This window comes from Manis javanica, chromosome 2 (genome assembly GCF_040802235.1).
Source record: "Manis javanica isolate MJ-LG chromosome 2, MJ_LKY, whole genome shotgun sequence".
In the NCBI taxonomy this organism is placed as follows: Eukaryota; Metazoa; Chordata; class Mammalia; order Pholidota; family Manidae; genus Manis; species Manis javanica.
The window spans coordinates 35777293-35793138 of record NC_133157.1 but is presented as its reverse complement, the minus strand read 5'-3'; the positions used below and the strand labels follow the sequence as shown (position 1 = coordinate 35793138).

The 15846-nt window shown below is 40.1% G+C and overlaps 2 protein-coding genes and 1 non-coding gene across 7 annotated transcripts in view; 2 read left to right on the top strand and 1 right to left on the bottom strand.

Moving 5' to 3' along the window:
* SPATA31F3 (SPATA31 subfamily F member 3) overlaps positions 1-15846 on the bottom strand; it is a 167675-nt gene that overhangs the window by 88918 nt on the left and 62911 nt on the right. The window contains exon 5 of the mRNA XM_073228019.1: positions 12002-12042. The gene's annotated coding sequence lies outside the window, so the exon portion shown is untranslated. The remainder of the gene's footprint in view (positions 1-12001; positions 12043-15846) is intronic.
* Positions 1-15846, top strand: part of PHF24 (PHD finger protein 24) — a 32547-nt gene that overhangs the window by 4767 nt on the left and 11934 nt on the right. The window lies entirely within an intron of this gene.
* LOC118970836 (U6 spliceosomal RNA) lies at positions 14093-14200 on the top strand. The gene has a single exon (XR_005058986.1). It is a non-coding gene; the product is annotated as a U6 spliceosomal RNA (small nuclear RNA).

The window sequence follows — 15846 nt, the reverse complement described above, 5'->3', positions numbered from 1 at the left end:
CTTATGTGAAGGCAGATTTCCTTGTCTGTTTCCATCCAGCACCCAGCTGGCTTCATAGTATCTAAGCCATGATGGAGTCCCCATATAGCTCCATGCCTTGGCATGTGCTTTTACCTCTTCCTGGAATGCTTTTTTTTTCCCCTTATCCACTGGGGTAACTCCCACTCATATTTCAAAATTTAGCTCAAGCAACACCTTTTTTTTTTAATCCTACACTTATGCCCCCTACACATGCACATACTCATACTGCATTCTCACAGGCTGAGTGAGGTTCCATTTGTTCATTCTACCAACAGTTATTAAGTGCCTGATTTGTGCCTGATACATAGTAGGCTGCACTCAGCAAATGTTTGGAGAATCAACAAATAAGTAAGTCGTGATAATTAAGGTGTTAGTAAGTGCATTAAATAGGGCTGAATCTGTGCTTCAGGGACCCAGAGCAAAGAACAGGGAGTGCCTCTCCATCTTGCTGAAAAGCTCTGCTTGCTAAGTGCAGTCACACCAGCCAGTCACTGATGAAGTATTCCTTCACTATTCCTTCACTGTTGCTCTACTTCTGTGGGAAGTCAGCATTGTAACTTTTCATGAAGACTCATCCCAGGATCCCAGAGGCTAAAGATCATGCCATAATTTTGTTTGCATGTATATTAGAGCTTGTGGGCTTTCAGTACATATTAAACAACAGCGGGACCTCCCTCATGCCTCATTCTCTTGAGCAAGTCCAGGAAAATAGTTTTACTCAGCCTTTAGCTCTTCTGCCCCTTGGAAATCCCCAAAGAACTCTGTGCATTTGGGGGTGACTGTCTTCCTGGGCTGACTGAAGCCAATGCTGCCATGCTGGATAAACCAGGAGAATGAAGGAAGACAGGGAGGTACCAGGTAGACCATGTAGGGTCCATAGACATGGAAACTAAAAGGAGTCTGTAGGCTACTGCCAGGCAACAGAATGGCTGACTAGGAACAGGCTCCAACAGCACTATGGTGAGGCACTGGATTCCTAAAGCAGCACCCAGTTACTGGAGAACAGCCAGACTTTTTCAGGCTTGCATTTCCTTAAAGAGCAGCAGAGGGTAAAGGAACTCTTTTTGATGGTTTTTATTTATGAAGTCTCAAGATTTATGCTGATGTGCACAGTGAGCTCAGGGTCTGTGCTATGCATTCTGCATTTCTTAGATCCTTGTCCTGTGGTTTTCCATACCCCTTGTGGCTGGTCCTTTCTGTTAGGTATATGCCTTTCCCTGGGACTCTCTAACAGTGTTGCAGGCATATGCTTCCCAGAGCCAGTTGCCAACCACCTTGAAATTTTTCACCCTTATGTGAAGATGCTGCTTGTGTAAATTTCTCTAGCTCAAACTCAGGACAGAGGAGATGCATTTGCAAGCCCTTATGGGAGTTGCCCTCCTGTGGGCCAGGCCACAGTGCCACAGGACATCACATAAATGCAGAGGACCATTGACTTTGGTAATATTAGTCTCTTTCCTTATAATGTGGGTGTGGAAACTAACTAAATTCCAAAATTCTGTAACTCTCTTCTGTGGTCCAGGAAATCACCCAGAACTACCATATGGCTACCTGTTCTTATTCCTGCTAGCCCCAAATCACCATTCAGGGTCCACTTCTGGAGAAGCAGAGTAGATGTGAGAAGATGAGGTAGTGATTGTGTAGTTTCTAGAGCTGAGTTCTGAGGATTTGATCTTATCAGTCTCTCTGGCCAACTTTGAGGAAGAGAAAGGTACTGACACCATGATCTCAAACTTTATGTTGCCCAATCATCGCGACAGCATTCATTCAACAGATTTATAGAAAACATGCTTTATGGAAGGCAGTGGGTGCTGTCTAGATTTTTCTCCCTTTTAGTATCAGTGAAAAACTGGGATTCCTTGTTGCACCTGTTCAACCCACTCTGGTTTTTTTCCGCTGTCCTCCCAACTCAGAGGTTTTCTGTGCCTTGTTCCTGCCTAGGGATGCCCTCATTAACTTCCAAGCAATCACTTTTAGATGCTTTTGAGCCTTTTTCAAACAGCTGCCATTCCCAAATCAAGAATCATATGAAAGCAAGTTAATATATTTTATATTTAGCATGCTGAATGAGTAGACTCCTGCCTTTTAGGCTTCTCACACCTATAAATCTTCATAGCCTGGGAAGAGGTGTCCTAGCTGCCTCCCCTTGCTTATTTCTCCACCAGCTCCTGCTGTGGAGCAACCTCTCCTCCTCTTACTCCCACCCTTGCCCTTATAAATATTCCCACTGTGTTGTAAGCATGTATAACGAATAGAATTTTTGTTGTCACTATTTTAACCTTCAGATCATAAGGTCAAACAACCCTATTCTTCCTTCTTGTCCCAACCCTATTCTACCTTCTAGAATGTCCCTTTGTATTCCCCACCACTAAGGTTTTTTTTCCAAGCCTTCCCTTAATAACAAATCCTCTGACAGTTACACCACTCTTCAGACAATGTCTTTTTATCCCTCTTTTATCCTTGTCAGGGAGCAGAAAAATCCCAATTCCATGTACCACGAGTGAGGTAATCATTAAGCATCATTTGTGGGATCTTTACAATTTGATTTCCTATTAACTCATTCTTCCTAGGACTTCTAGCACAAGAGAGACCAGGTTTTTCTCACCAAGCATTTGTTTTTACCCGTAACTACTACCACTTGTTTCTCTAGAAATTAGAGCTGATTGTCTTAGTCTCTCAGACACCTCAGGTGCACATCATAGATATGTCAGCATATTTACTTTTTCTTTTTGAAGAACATTATGTTTATTAGGGTTCCCCCTTCACATAGTCCCCCCCCCACAAAGCCCATTACAGTCACTGTCCATCAGCATAGTAACATGTTGTAGAATCACTATTTGTCTTCTCTGTGTTGCACAGCCCTCCTCATGACCCCCCACACATTATACATGCTAATCATAATACCCCCTTTCTTTTTCCCCACCCTTATCCCTCCCTTCCCTCTCATTCTCCACAGTCCCTTTCCCTTTGGTAACTGTTAGTCCATTCTTGGGTTCTGTGATTATGCAGCTGTTCCTTCAGTTTTTCTTTGTTCTTATACTCCACATATGAGTGAAATCATTTGGTTTTAGTCTTTCTCCACTTGGCTTATTTCACTGAGCATAATACCCTCTAGCTCCATCCATGTTGTTGGGAATGGTAGGATTTGTTTTTTTCTTATGGCTGAGTAATATTCCATTGTGTATATGTACCACATCTTCTTTATCCATTCATCTACTGATGAACATTTAGGTTGCTTCCATTTCTTGGCTATTGTAAATAGTGCAGCGATAAACATAGGGGTGCATCTATCTTTTTCAAACTGGAGTGCTGCATTCTTAGCATAAATTCCTGGAAGTGGAATTCCTGGGTCAAATGGTATTTCTATTTTGAGCTTTTTGAGGAACCTCCATACTGCTTTCCACAATGGTTGAACTAATTTACATTCCCACCAGCAGTGTAGGAAGGTTCCCCTTTCTCTACAACCTCGCCAACATTTGTTGTTGTTTGTCTTTTGGATGGTAGCCAACCTTACTGGTGTGAGGTGATATCTCATTGTGGTTTTAATTTGCATTTCTCTGATAACTAGTGATGTGGAGCATCTTTTCATCTGTCTGTTGGCCATCTGAATTTCTTCTTTGGAGAACTGTCTGTTCAGCTCCTCTGCCCATTTTTATTTGGATTATTTGCTTTTTGCTTGTTGAGGTGCGTGAACGCTTTATATATTTTGGATGTCAACCCTTTATCGGCTCTGTCATTTCTGAATACAGTAGGGTACCTTTTTGTTCTATTGATGGTGTCCTTTGCTGTACAGAAGCTTTTCAGCTTGATATAGTACCATTTGTTCATTTTTGCTTTTGTTTCCCTTGCCTGGGGAGACATATTCATGAAGAAGTCACTCATGTTTATGTCCAAAAGATTTTTGCCTATGTTTTTTTCTAAGAGTTTTATGGTTTCATGACTTACATTCAGGTCTTTGATCCATTTCGAATTTACTTTTGTGTATGGGGTTAGACAATGATCCAGTTTGATTCTCTTACATGTACCTGTCCAGTTTTCCAACACCAGCTGTTGAAGAGGCTGTCATTTCCCCATTTATGTCCATGGCTCCTTTATTGTATATTAATTGACCATATATGTTTGGGTTAATGTCAGGAGTCTCTATTCTGTTCCACTAGTCTGTGGTTCTGTTCTTGTGCCAGTACCAAATTGTCTTGATTACTGTGGCTTTGTAGTAGAGCTTGAAGTTGGGGAGTGAGATCACCCCCACTTGATTCTTCCTTCTCAGGATTTCTTTGGCTGTTTGGGGTCTTTGGTATTTCTATATGAATTTTTAAACTATTTTTTCCAGTTCATTGAAGAATGCTGTTGGTAATTTGATAGGGATTGCATCAAATCTGTATATTGCTTTGAGCAGGATGGCCATTTTGATGATATTAATTCTTCCTACCCAAGAGCATGATTTGAGTTTCCATTTGTTAGTGTCCTTTTTAATTTCTCTTAAGAGTGTTTTATAGTTTTCAGGGTATAGGTAGGTCTTTCACTTCTTTGGTTAGGTTTATTCCTAGGTATTTTATTCTTTTTGAAGCAATTGTGAATGGAATTGCTTACCTGATTTCTCTTTCTATTGGTTCATTGTTAGTGTATAGGAAAGCCACAGATTTCTGTGTGTTAATTTTGTATCCTGCAACTTTGCTGTATTCTGATATCAGTTCTAGTAGTTTTGGAGTGGAGTCTTTAGGGTTTTTTATGTATAATATCATGTCATCTGCAAATAGTGACAGTTTAACTTCTTCTTTACCTATCTGGATGTCTTGTATTTCTTTGTTTTGTCTGATTGCCAATGGCTAGGGCCTCTAGTACTATGTTAAATAACAGTGGGGAGAGTGGACATCCCTATCTTCTTCCTGAGCTCAGAGGAAAAGCTTTCAGCTTCTCACTGTTCAGTATGATGTTGGCTGTGGGTTTTTCATATACGGCCCTTATTATGTTGAGGTTTTTGCCCTCTATACCCATTTTGTTGAGAGTTTTTATCATGAATGGATGTTGAATTTTGTCAAACACTTTTTCAGCATCTATGGAGATGATGATGTGGTTTTTGTCCTTCTTTTTGTTTATGTGGTGGATGATGTTGATGGATTTTCGAAATGTTGTACCATCCTTGCATCCCTGGGATGAATCTCACTTTGTCATGGTGTATGATCCTTTTGATATATATTTGAATTCAGTTTGCTAATATTTTGTTGAGTATTTTTGCTTCTATGTTCATCAGGGATATTGGTCTGTAATTTTCTTTTTTGGTGGAGTCTTTGCCTGGTTTTCGTATTAGGGTGATGTTGGCTTCATAGAATGGGTTTGGGAATATTCCCTCCTCTGCTATTTTTTGGAAAACTTTAAGGAGAATGGGTATTATGTCTTCTCTATATGTCTGATAAAATTCTGAGGTAAATCCATCTGGCCTAGGGGTTTTGTTCTTGGGTAGTTTTTTTTATTACCATTTCAATTTCTTTTCTTGTAATTGGTTTGTTTAAATTTTGTGTTTATTCCCTGGTCAGTCTTGGAAGGTTGTATTTCACTAGGAAGTTGTCCATTTCTTCTAGGGTTTCCAGATTGTGAGCATATAGGTTTTCATAGTATTCTCTTATAATTCTTTGTATTTTTGTTGGGTCCATCGCGATTTTTCCTTTCTCATTTCTGATTCTGTTGATGTGTGTTGATTCTCTTTTTCTCTTAATAAGTCTGGCTAGAGGCTTATCTATTTTGTTTATTTTCTCAAAGAACCAGCTTTTGGTTTCATTGATTTTTGCTATTGTTTTATTCTTCTCAATTTTATTTATTTCTTCTCTGATCTTTATTATTTCCCTCCTTATGCTGACTTTATGCCTCATTTGTTCTTCTTTTTCCTATTTCAATAATTGTGACATTAGACTATTCATTTGGGATTGTTCTTCCTTCTTTAAGCATGCCTGGATTGTTACATACTTTCCTCTTAAGACTGCTTTCGCTGCATCCCACAGAAGTGGGGCTTTGTATTGTTGTTGTCATTTGTTTCCATATATTCCTTGATCTCTATTTTTTAATTTGTTCATTGATCCATTGATTATTTAGGAACATGTTGTTAAGTCTTCATGTGTTTGTGAGCCTTTTTGCTTTCTTTGTACAATTTATTTCTAGTTTTATACCTTTGTGGTCTGAAAAGTTGGTTGGTAGAATTTCAATCTTTTGGAATTTACTGAGGCTCTTTTTGTGCCCTAGTATGTGGTCTATTCTGGAGAATGTTCCATCTGCACTTGAGAAGAATGTGTATCCTGTTGCTTTTGGATGTAGAGTTCTTTAGTTGTCTTTTAGGTCCATCTGTTCTAGTGTGTTGTTCAGTGCCTCTGTGTCCTTACTTATTTTCTGTCCGGTGGATCTATCTTTTGGAGTGAGTGGTGTGTTGAAGTCTCCTAAAATGAATGCATTGCATTATATTTCCTCCTTTAGTTCTGTTAGTATTTGGTTCACATATGTTGGTGCTCCTGTGTTGGGTGCATATATATTTATAATGGTTATATCCTCTTGTTGGACTGAGCCCTTTATCATTATGTAATGTCCTTCTTCATCTCTTGTTACTTTCTTTGTTTTGAAGTCTATTTTGTTTGATACTAGTACTGCAACACCTGCTTTTTTCTCCCTGTTGTTTGCATGAAATATCTTTTTCCATCCCTTGACTTTTAGTCTGTGCATGTCTTTGGGTTTGAGGTGAGTTTCTTGTAAGCAGCATATAGATGGGTCTTGCTTTTTCATCCATTCTATTACTCTGTGTCTTTTGATTGGTACATTCAGTCCATTTACATTTAGGGTGATTATTGAAAGATATGTACTTATTGCCATTGCAGGCTTTAGATTCATGGTTACCAAAGGTTCAAGGTTATCTTCTTTAGTATCTTGCTGTCTAACTTAACTCGCTTATTAAGCTATTATAAACACTGTCTGGTGATTCTTTATTTCTCTCTCTTCTTATTCCTCCTCCTCCATTCTTTGTATGTTGTTTGTTTATTCCGTGCTCTTTTGTGTTTCCTTTAACTGCTTTTGTGGGTAGTTGATTTTATTTTTTTGCCTTTAGTTAGTATTTGGTTGGATTGCTTTCTTTGCTGTGATTTTATTTTCTCTGGTGACATCTATTTAGTCTTAGGAGTGCTCCCATCTAGAGCAGTCCCTCTAAAATACGCTATAGAGGTGGTTTGTGGGAGGCAAGTTTCCTCAGCTTTTGCTTGTCTGGGAATTGTTGAATCCCTCCTTCATATTTAAATGATAATCATACTGGATACTGTATTGTTGGTTCAAGACCCTTCTGTTTCATTGCATTAAATATATCATGCCATTCTCTTCTCGCCTGTAAGGTTTCTGTTGAGAAGTCTGATGATAGCCTGATGGGTTTTCCTTTGTAGGTGACCTTTTTCCTCTCTCTAGCTGCCTTTAAAACTCTGTCCTTGTCCTTGATCTTTGCCATTTTAATTATTATGTGTCTTGGTGTTGTCCTTCTTGGTTCCCTTCTGTTTGGAGTTTTGTGTTCTTCCGTGGTCTGATCGATTTTTTCCTCCCTCAGTTTGGGGAAGTTTTCAGCAGTTATTTCTTCAAATACACTTTCTATCCCTTTTTCTGTCTCTTCTTCTGGCACCCTTATAATGTGGATATTTTTCCTTTTGGATTGGTCACACACTTCTCTTAATATTCTTTCATTCCTGGAGATCCTTTTATCTCTCCCTGCATCAGCTTCTATATGTTCCTGTTCTCTGATTTCTATTCGATTAACGGCCCCTTGCACCTCATCCAGTCTGCTCTTACGTCCTTCCAGAGATTGTTTCATTTCTGTAATCTCCCTCTGGACTTCATCCCTTAGCTCTTGCATATTTCTCTGAAGGTCCATCAGCATGGTTATGATCTTTATTTTTACTTCTTTTTCAGGGAGATTGGTTAGGTCTATCTCTCTAGATTCCTTCTCAGGGGAGGATGTCTGGGTTAGTCTGGTCTGTATCAAATTCTGCCTTTTCATGGCGATAGAGGTAGTTGTGGGGAGCTGGTGCGTGTGTCGGTAGGAGAACGTCCCTTCTTGCTGGTTTGTGGCTTTCCTCTCCTGAGAGAACAGCGACCCCTAGCAGCTTGTGCTGGGCAGCTGCACGCAGAGGAGGTCTCTGATTCTTGCCCGGCCACTGTGGAGCTCCACGGTTGCTGTGGGCATGGCCAGCCTCTGGCTGCTGCTCCAATATGGTGGGGTCGCATAGGAGGGGAAACAGGCGGGAGGCTGTTTATCGCCCCGAGGGGCCTCCGAGCTGCATTGCAGCCCAGGGGGTTAGGGCGCCCAGAGTTCCCTGGGATTCCCAGCTTCTGGGCTAAGTGTCCTGGGTCACTTCCATCCAGCTGTGGGGTCCCTGCCCCTTTAAGACTTTCAAAAAGCACTCTCTTTTTTTGTCCCAGGGACGCTGGCTGCAGGGACCCACTCGCAGGTTTTACTGTCCTTTTCCCTAGTATCTGGCACCCCATGCACTGTGTGTCTGTGCTCCAGTGCAGATGGCTAGGGCTGGGTATTTAGCAGTCCTGGGTTCCCTCTCCCTCCCTGTTCCAAGTCCTCTCCTTGGAGCTGGGGTGAGGGACACTCAGGTCCTGCTGGGCCGCGGCTTGTATCTTACTCCCTTTGCGAGGCGCTGGGTTCTCACAGGTGTAGATGTAGTCTGGCTGTTGTCCTGTTTCTTCTGGTCTCTCTTTTAGGAATAGTTGTATTTGTTGTATTTTGAAAAATATGTATGGTTTTGGGAGGAGATTTCCGCTGCTCTACTCACGCCACCATCTTGGCTCCGCCCCAGCATATTTACTTTTAATCAAGATGTCTTTTGTATACAGATTCTATCCTCTCCACTAAGCACTAAGGGTTTTAGTCTCACTCTTGAAGCCTAATTCTGTTGTGTCTTCACAGTTCACTCTCAAACTCAAAGGCATGTGGATTCAAAATGACTTGGGGTCTTGTTTAGATTTTAATGATTTCTTTTTAGTGGTTCTGCTCTACAGATTATGCCCTTGTGGGTATAAAGTGGCCTCGAAAATTGAACCATCTTAGGTAAAAGGAATAACAGTACTCCAAGATCCCATTGCCAGGACTGGAAAGTGGCTTTTTATTTGTTTGTTTGTTTGTTTTGCTAATGGATACCACCTTCAGTTTTTATTGAAATTCCTTTAAACTCCAAAAATGACTGCAGTGACATCATTAACAATTGAGCTAGGCTAATGGTGATTCTTATGATCCTTACAGAGAATAATGGTTTGTAGCAGAACTACAATGTGTTGGGAGATGACTGTGGTTTGTTGATACAGTATTAATGAGTCAGTTCACTTACAGAGAGTAACCCTCCTAATGAGCTGGCCTTTCTTCAGAACTCTTATTGCATTATCTGAAAAAGCCAGTTACAACCAAATGCATACCACTAATTCTCCTCCTATGAATCATTCTTGAAAAAGTGGATTTTGTATGGTTATTCCAGGTCTCCAAATAAGTGTTTCTCAATCTTTTTTTAACCCATGCTGCCTTGCCAATGAGTTTCAGCCCCAGGCAAGTTCACTATGGTTTCAGGGAGACCAAGGAATGACAATGGAACATTCTTGGGGTGAAAGGGTTTATTACCCAGCTTGTTCTCCCAGCAATAGGTGGAGCACTAGAATTACATTGATATCCAACAGTCTGCAGGTTTGTAATCCTCCTTCATCTCTACGTCTGCCCAGAACCCTGGTCAGAGCTCTTTATATAGTGACTCAGTCAATAATAACTCATTGCCTACGGGTGTGGAAGCAGTAGCCTAGCAGCATGCCAGTTGCATTATCAAGTAGTTTAGGTTTAGGTGAGGATCCTGGGCATAGGAGCCTTCACTTTATCCACACTCCACCCCTCCAGGACTCTTGCCTCACAATCTACATGCTCTCAATCTTCCACAATGGTCCCTATGCAAGAAAGCTGGAGCATTGTAACCAGATTCCACAACAGCAACAGAGGATAACAAAAACATAGAGATAATAACAATAATTAAGATTTTGATACAGGTAACAAAAATTATAATAATCCTCAAGCCTCAGGAGGTTATTTCAGCTATATTCAAAACCAGTTCTACTCAAATGAGTTCATGACTCACACTTAGTGGTACAGATAGGGAGCTCTCTGCACCCCAGCAAGTAGCAGAGTTTTTTTTGCTAGGGTGTATGCCCAATCCACAAAGACCTTAGGGGAGATAAGACACATGTTTTAATGACACCAACACAGGCAAATCTTGTCCATCAGGTAGGATGCATTTAAGAGAGTGGTCCTTTGATAGGACTGTAGCAGGAAAGAGGTCCTGTCCAGGTCTAGTATACCATACCTTTACTCCTCTCCCTATGGGGGTTACTGAGGGGGCTACTGGAGGTGCATGCACTGATTATAATGATAAAACAAAACTCTCTGGTAAGGTGCTCCTACCTGCTGGCCATTCAGGATATACTGTGATTTTAGGGGGACCCTCTCCTGTTACTCCAGGAATACACAGGAGGCCAGCTTCCAGGCCTTGTCCCCAAGATGCCAGGAGAGCCATCCATCGTTGGTCCATGTGCTGAAAGATCCAAGGCCATGTCCACTCAATGGAGTCTCAATGGGTTTAGTGCAGGTGTATAAGGGAGGCAGCAATATGTGTTAGCATGTCTATGGGGCTCAGGGCTCCCTTTTGGGGTTTCTCATTCAAATGCCATAGCACTGTCCATAAGCAGACTGACCATCTCCACATACTATTGGTATCTGACTTCAGTCCATATTTTAACAAACCATTGTACCTCTCTATCATGCCTGCTGAGGTAGAACTGTATGGCACATGAAACTTCCATTTGATTCCCAACTGTTGCACCCATTCTTGTAGTGCATGTCCAGTAAAGTGGATGCCTTGATAACTCTCAATTACCTGTGGTCGGCCATAGGCTGCAAAGAGACACTCCAGGCCTCTTTTGGTCATCTGTTGATCTACACAATGTGTAAGAAAAGCAACCAGAAGTCCAGAAGTTATGTCCACACAAGTCATGGCATATTGGTACCCTTTTGACACAGGCAGAGGCCCAATATAGTCTATTTGCCAGCTGAAGAGGGGTATCGGTCCCTTAGCTATTGTCCCATGTTGCTGTGGAACTTGGTGTAAGTCCCTTTTAGAGCATATAATGCACTCCTGCCAGGCTCTGCTGACTTCTCCAAAGGTCAAAGGCAAGCTCCACTGATGGGCTACAGCCCACATTGTCTTCTGCCTTGTGTGTAACAAATGCTGATGTAACCATTGGGCTACATCAGAGGCAGGCTTTCCTTCTAACCCATGTACCTGGGCCAATTGTCTTGCCAATGGATTTCAGCCCCGGGAAAGTTCACTATGATTCAGTGAGACCAAGAAATGACAATGGAATGTTCTTGGGGTGAAAGGGTTTATTACCCAGCTTGTTCTCCCAGGAATAGGTGGAGCACTAGAATTACGTCTGTGTCCAACAGTCTGCAGGCTTGTAATCTTCCTTAGTTTCTGCCTCTACCCAGAGCACTGGGCAGAGCTCTTTATATAGTGACTCAGTCAATAATAGCTTATTGCCCATGGGTGTGGAAGCAGTAGCCTAGCAGCAGGCCAGTTACATCATCAAGTAGTTTAGGTTCAGGTGAGGATCCTGGCCATAGGAACCTTCACTTCATCCACATTCTGTCTTTATTTTTATAGCATGAATGTATCACAAGTTATTCACTAATTCTGTTACAATTATTTCCACCTTTTTATCACTGTAAAAACAATGCTCCAATCAGTATTCTTTTACATATACCTACAGGTCAAAGAGGATGAACCTCTTGTAGAGAGTAGAGCTTTCTTCATTCAAAGGTATATTAGTAGCTGTCCATTTTTGCCAGATCTTCCAAACACATGAACTCTTAAGACAATCTTGAGAATCCTGTTCTTGTATCACACCAGTAAAGGGGAAAACTTACCATATACCCCACAATGTTGTTCCTTGTCTTTTAGAGGTAACCTTTAAATCAAAAGATAGAAGTGTAGTTTTGTAATAAAAAATGTAAAATTATTCTAAGGCTATGTTTTTCATATGGCAGGTCCAACCATTAGGAAGTTATCAAATCATTTTAGAGCATAACTATTAGGACTATTTTAATGAAACAGTATAGAGAGGATAGAAAATATCAAGGAACATCACATGCAGTAAAAGCAGAATTGTTTCACAACTTTGAATTCAGTTATCTATGAACACATGTTTATAACTTGGTGTGTACAGGGTCACATCATAAACTATATTTCTTGCTATGTGCCAATAGTCCAAAAATTTGAAAAATATAGCATGAAAGTTTTCTGAGGAAAACACTGTGGCCTTGGAAATAGTGATTGATCATGAGGAAGTTCCTTATGAAGGGTTTTGTGTCAGTTTTGCATTCTCCTTCTTGGTGTGGTGTGTCTGTTCCTCTTACTGTAAGTTGGGGACTTGCTTTCCCACCTACTCAGAGAGCAAAGCTGGTCCTCATAATCCACAGCCTCAGCAAAAGCTCTAACATTCACCCACTCTCCTGTCTACCCCTCCAGTGCATCTCACCAGATTGGACTCTCTCATTAGGTCACGTAGGCTTTTAAAAGAATATGAAAAAGGACATGAATGTTATAAAAGCTCAAGACTATATACTCCAAACACACTCATTAACAGATAGAGAACTGAAGCCCAAAGCAATAAAATGCATGTCCTGGGTCACAGCAGGTCGAGAACTGAAACAAGGCACCAGGTTGCCAACCCTAGAATTTTTTAATGATATAATTAGTGTGCAGTGTAGGAAAATCAGAAAATCCATGTTAATAAAGAAATAAAAAATATATGTAGGCATTATTTTTTTTTGCTGGTAAAATAACTGATAGTTTTATTTTTAAGATTAACAACACCTTCCCATTTTCTACATACATATAGCCTTTTTTTTGGTATCATTAATCTACAATTACATGAGGAACATTATGTTTACTAGACTCCCCCCATCACCAAGTCCCCCCCGACATACCCCATTACAGTCACTGTCTATCAGCGTAGTAAGATGCTGTAGAATCACTACTTGTCTTCTCTGTGTTGTACAGCCCTCCCCATGCCCCCCCCACATTATACATGCTAATCATAATGCCCCCTTTCTTTTTTTCCCCCCCTTATCCCTCCCTTCCCACACATCCTCCCCAGTTCCTTTCTCTTTGGTAACTGTTAGTCCATTCTTGGGTTCTATGAGTCTGCTGCTGTTTTGCTCCTTTAGTTTTTTTCTTTGTTCTTGTACTCCACAGATGAATGAAATCATTTGCTACTTGTCTTTTTCCACCTGGCTTATTTCACTGAGCATAATACCCTCTAGCTCCATCCGTGTTGTTGCAAATGGTAGGATTTGTTTTCTTCTTATGGCTGAATAATATTCCGTTGTGTGTATGTACCACATCTTCTTTATCCATTCATCTACTGATGGACACTTAGGTTGCTCTCATTTCTTGGCTATTGTAAATAGTGCTGCGATAAACATAGGTGTGCATATGTCTTTTTCAAAGTGGGCTGCTGCATTCTTAGGGTAAATTCCTAGAAGTGGAATTCCTGGGTCAAATGGTATTTCTATTTTGAGTTTTATATGCTTTCTTAGAAAAATTAGATTATAACATGAATATTTTTGTAACTTGCTGTTTTCATTAATATGTTCATATCTATTGAATATCTTTCCACATCAATATATTTCTACTTCATTGCACTTCAGATTGTTCAATCTTCCATTGTACCATAATTTAACCATTTCCCCTTGTCCAATATTTTTTGCAATCAGGGAGAAAAAGGATTTCTTAATCACAATTTATTATTAGTTGCCCACTCTAATAATGGGGAGGGATCTTTTCCTTCTTATTAGTTTATAAATTCAAAAATATGGGATGTGTTTCTTCTGTTGGTAACAATAGGTGTCAGGGCAAGCAGAGTGGGAATTTGTACATACAATAGTTGTTTCTGGGAAAAAAAAGATGTGGCTGTTATCAGATATTATGTGTATGAAGGCTTTATAAAAAAATGAGTACTCGCTCCGGCAGCACATACACTAAAATTGGAACGATACAGAGAATATTAGCATGGCCCCTGCTCATGAAGCGTTCCATACTTCTTAAAAAAATCAAAAAGACTTCTCCACAATTAATTAGTTGGGAAATGTTTATTAAGCATTGTTCTCATCCAAACACATTGCTGGGCAGTGAAGATAGGTACTGTGCATGGTATAAACAATCTAATAGAGGAAACTGACATTGATTAGATAATCATCCTATTGAATATGTAATGACAAAAATAAATGCTCTGGAGCAGAAAAGCATGGTGCTGTGAGCACTCAGACCTGGACTGGGGAGTCAGCAGTGACTTCCATGAGGAAATGAAACTTGAGGTAAGTTCTGGCAGATGAATAGGCACTACTAGGGAGAAGGAATGTTCACAGGTCCCAAAAATATAGGGAGCATGGCACACAAAGACTGAAACTAGGCCAGTGTGTTTAGAACAGAGTAAAGAAGGGATGCCAGACTGAGCAAGGCCTCACAGAACATGATAGAGACCAATTTGGAGGACTTTATTTGGAAACCTGTAGAAAGCCATTGAAAAGTTTTGAGCAGGGGATAACCTAACACCTGAATGGCTCGGAAGACATGTTTAATTCAAATGTAAAAAACCCATTTCACTGTCCCTTTTTTATTTCCCAATGTCTGTAAACGGCATGACCATACTTCTAGTTAGTCAACTTAAAACAGCCCTTTCCAGTATAGCACAGAGAAGACAAGTAGTGACTCTATAGCATCTTACTATGCTGATGGACAGTGACTGCAATAGGATGTGTCGGGAGACTCGATAATATGGGTGAATGTAGTAACCACAATGTTCCTCATGTGAAACCTTCATAAGAGTGTATATATCAATGATACCTTTAAAAAAAAAAGTTAAAAAAAACTGCCCTCCCAATATGTCAGAGAAAGACTGAATGAAATACTGTATAATTCACTTATACATGGAATCTAAAAAACATCAAACTCACAGAAACAGAGTAGAATGGTGGCTGTCAGCAGTGAGAGAAATGGAGAGATGTTGGTCAACAGCTACAAATGTTCATTTATAAGATGAATAACTTCCAGGGGTCTAAGTTACAGCATAGTGACCATGGTTAACAATACTATATTATATACTTGAAATAAGAGTAGAGCTCTAATGTTCTCACCATAACAACAACAAAATGGTGATTATGTGAGGTAAAGAATGTAGTAACTAACCTTACTGTGGTAAGCATTTTGCAATATATACATGTATCAAATAATCACATTGTGCACCTTAAATTTATAGAATGTTATATGCCAGTTATATCTCAATATGGCTAATATCAAAAGAGAAGAAACAATAAATGTTGGCAAGGACGTGGAGAAAAGGGAACCCTCATGCACTGTTGATGGTAATGTAAATTGGTGCAGTCACTATGAAAGCAGTATGGAATATTTTCAAAAAAATGAAAAATACCATGCTTCTTGGAATTCACCCAAAGAAAACAAAATAACTAATTCAAAAGATATGTGTACTCCCATGTTTACTGCAGCATTATTTACAGTAGCCAAAATATGGAAGCAACTAAGGTGTCCATCAGTAGATAATGACATGGTACTCACACACAATGCAATATTACTCACCCATAAAAAGAAAAATTCTGCCATTTGCAACAACATGGATGGACTTAGAGGGTATTATGCTAAGTGAAATAAATCAGACAGAAAAAGACACAATGTAACATGTTTCACTTACATG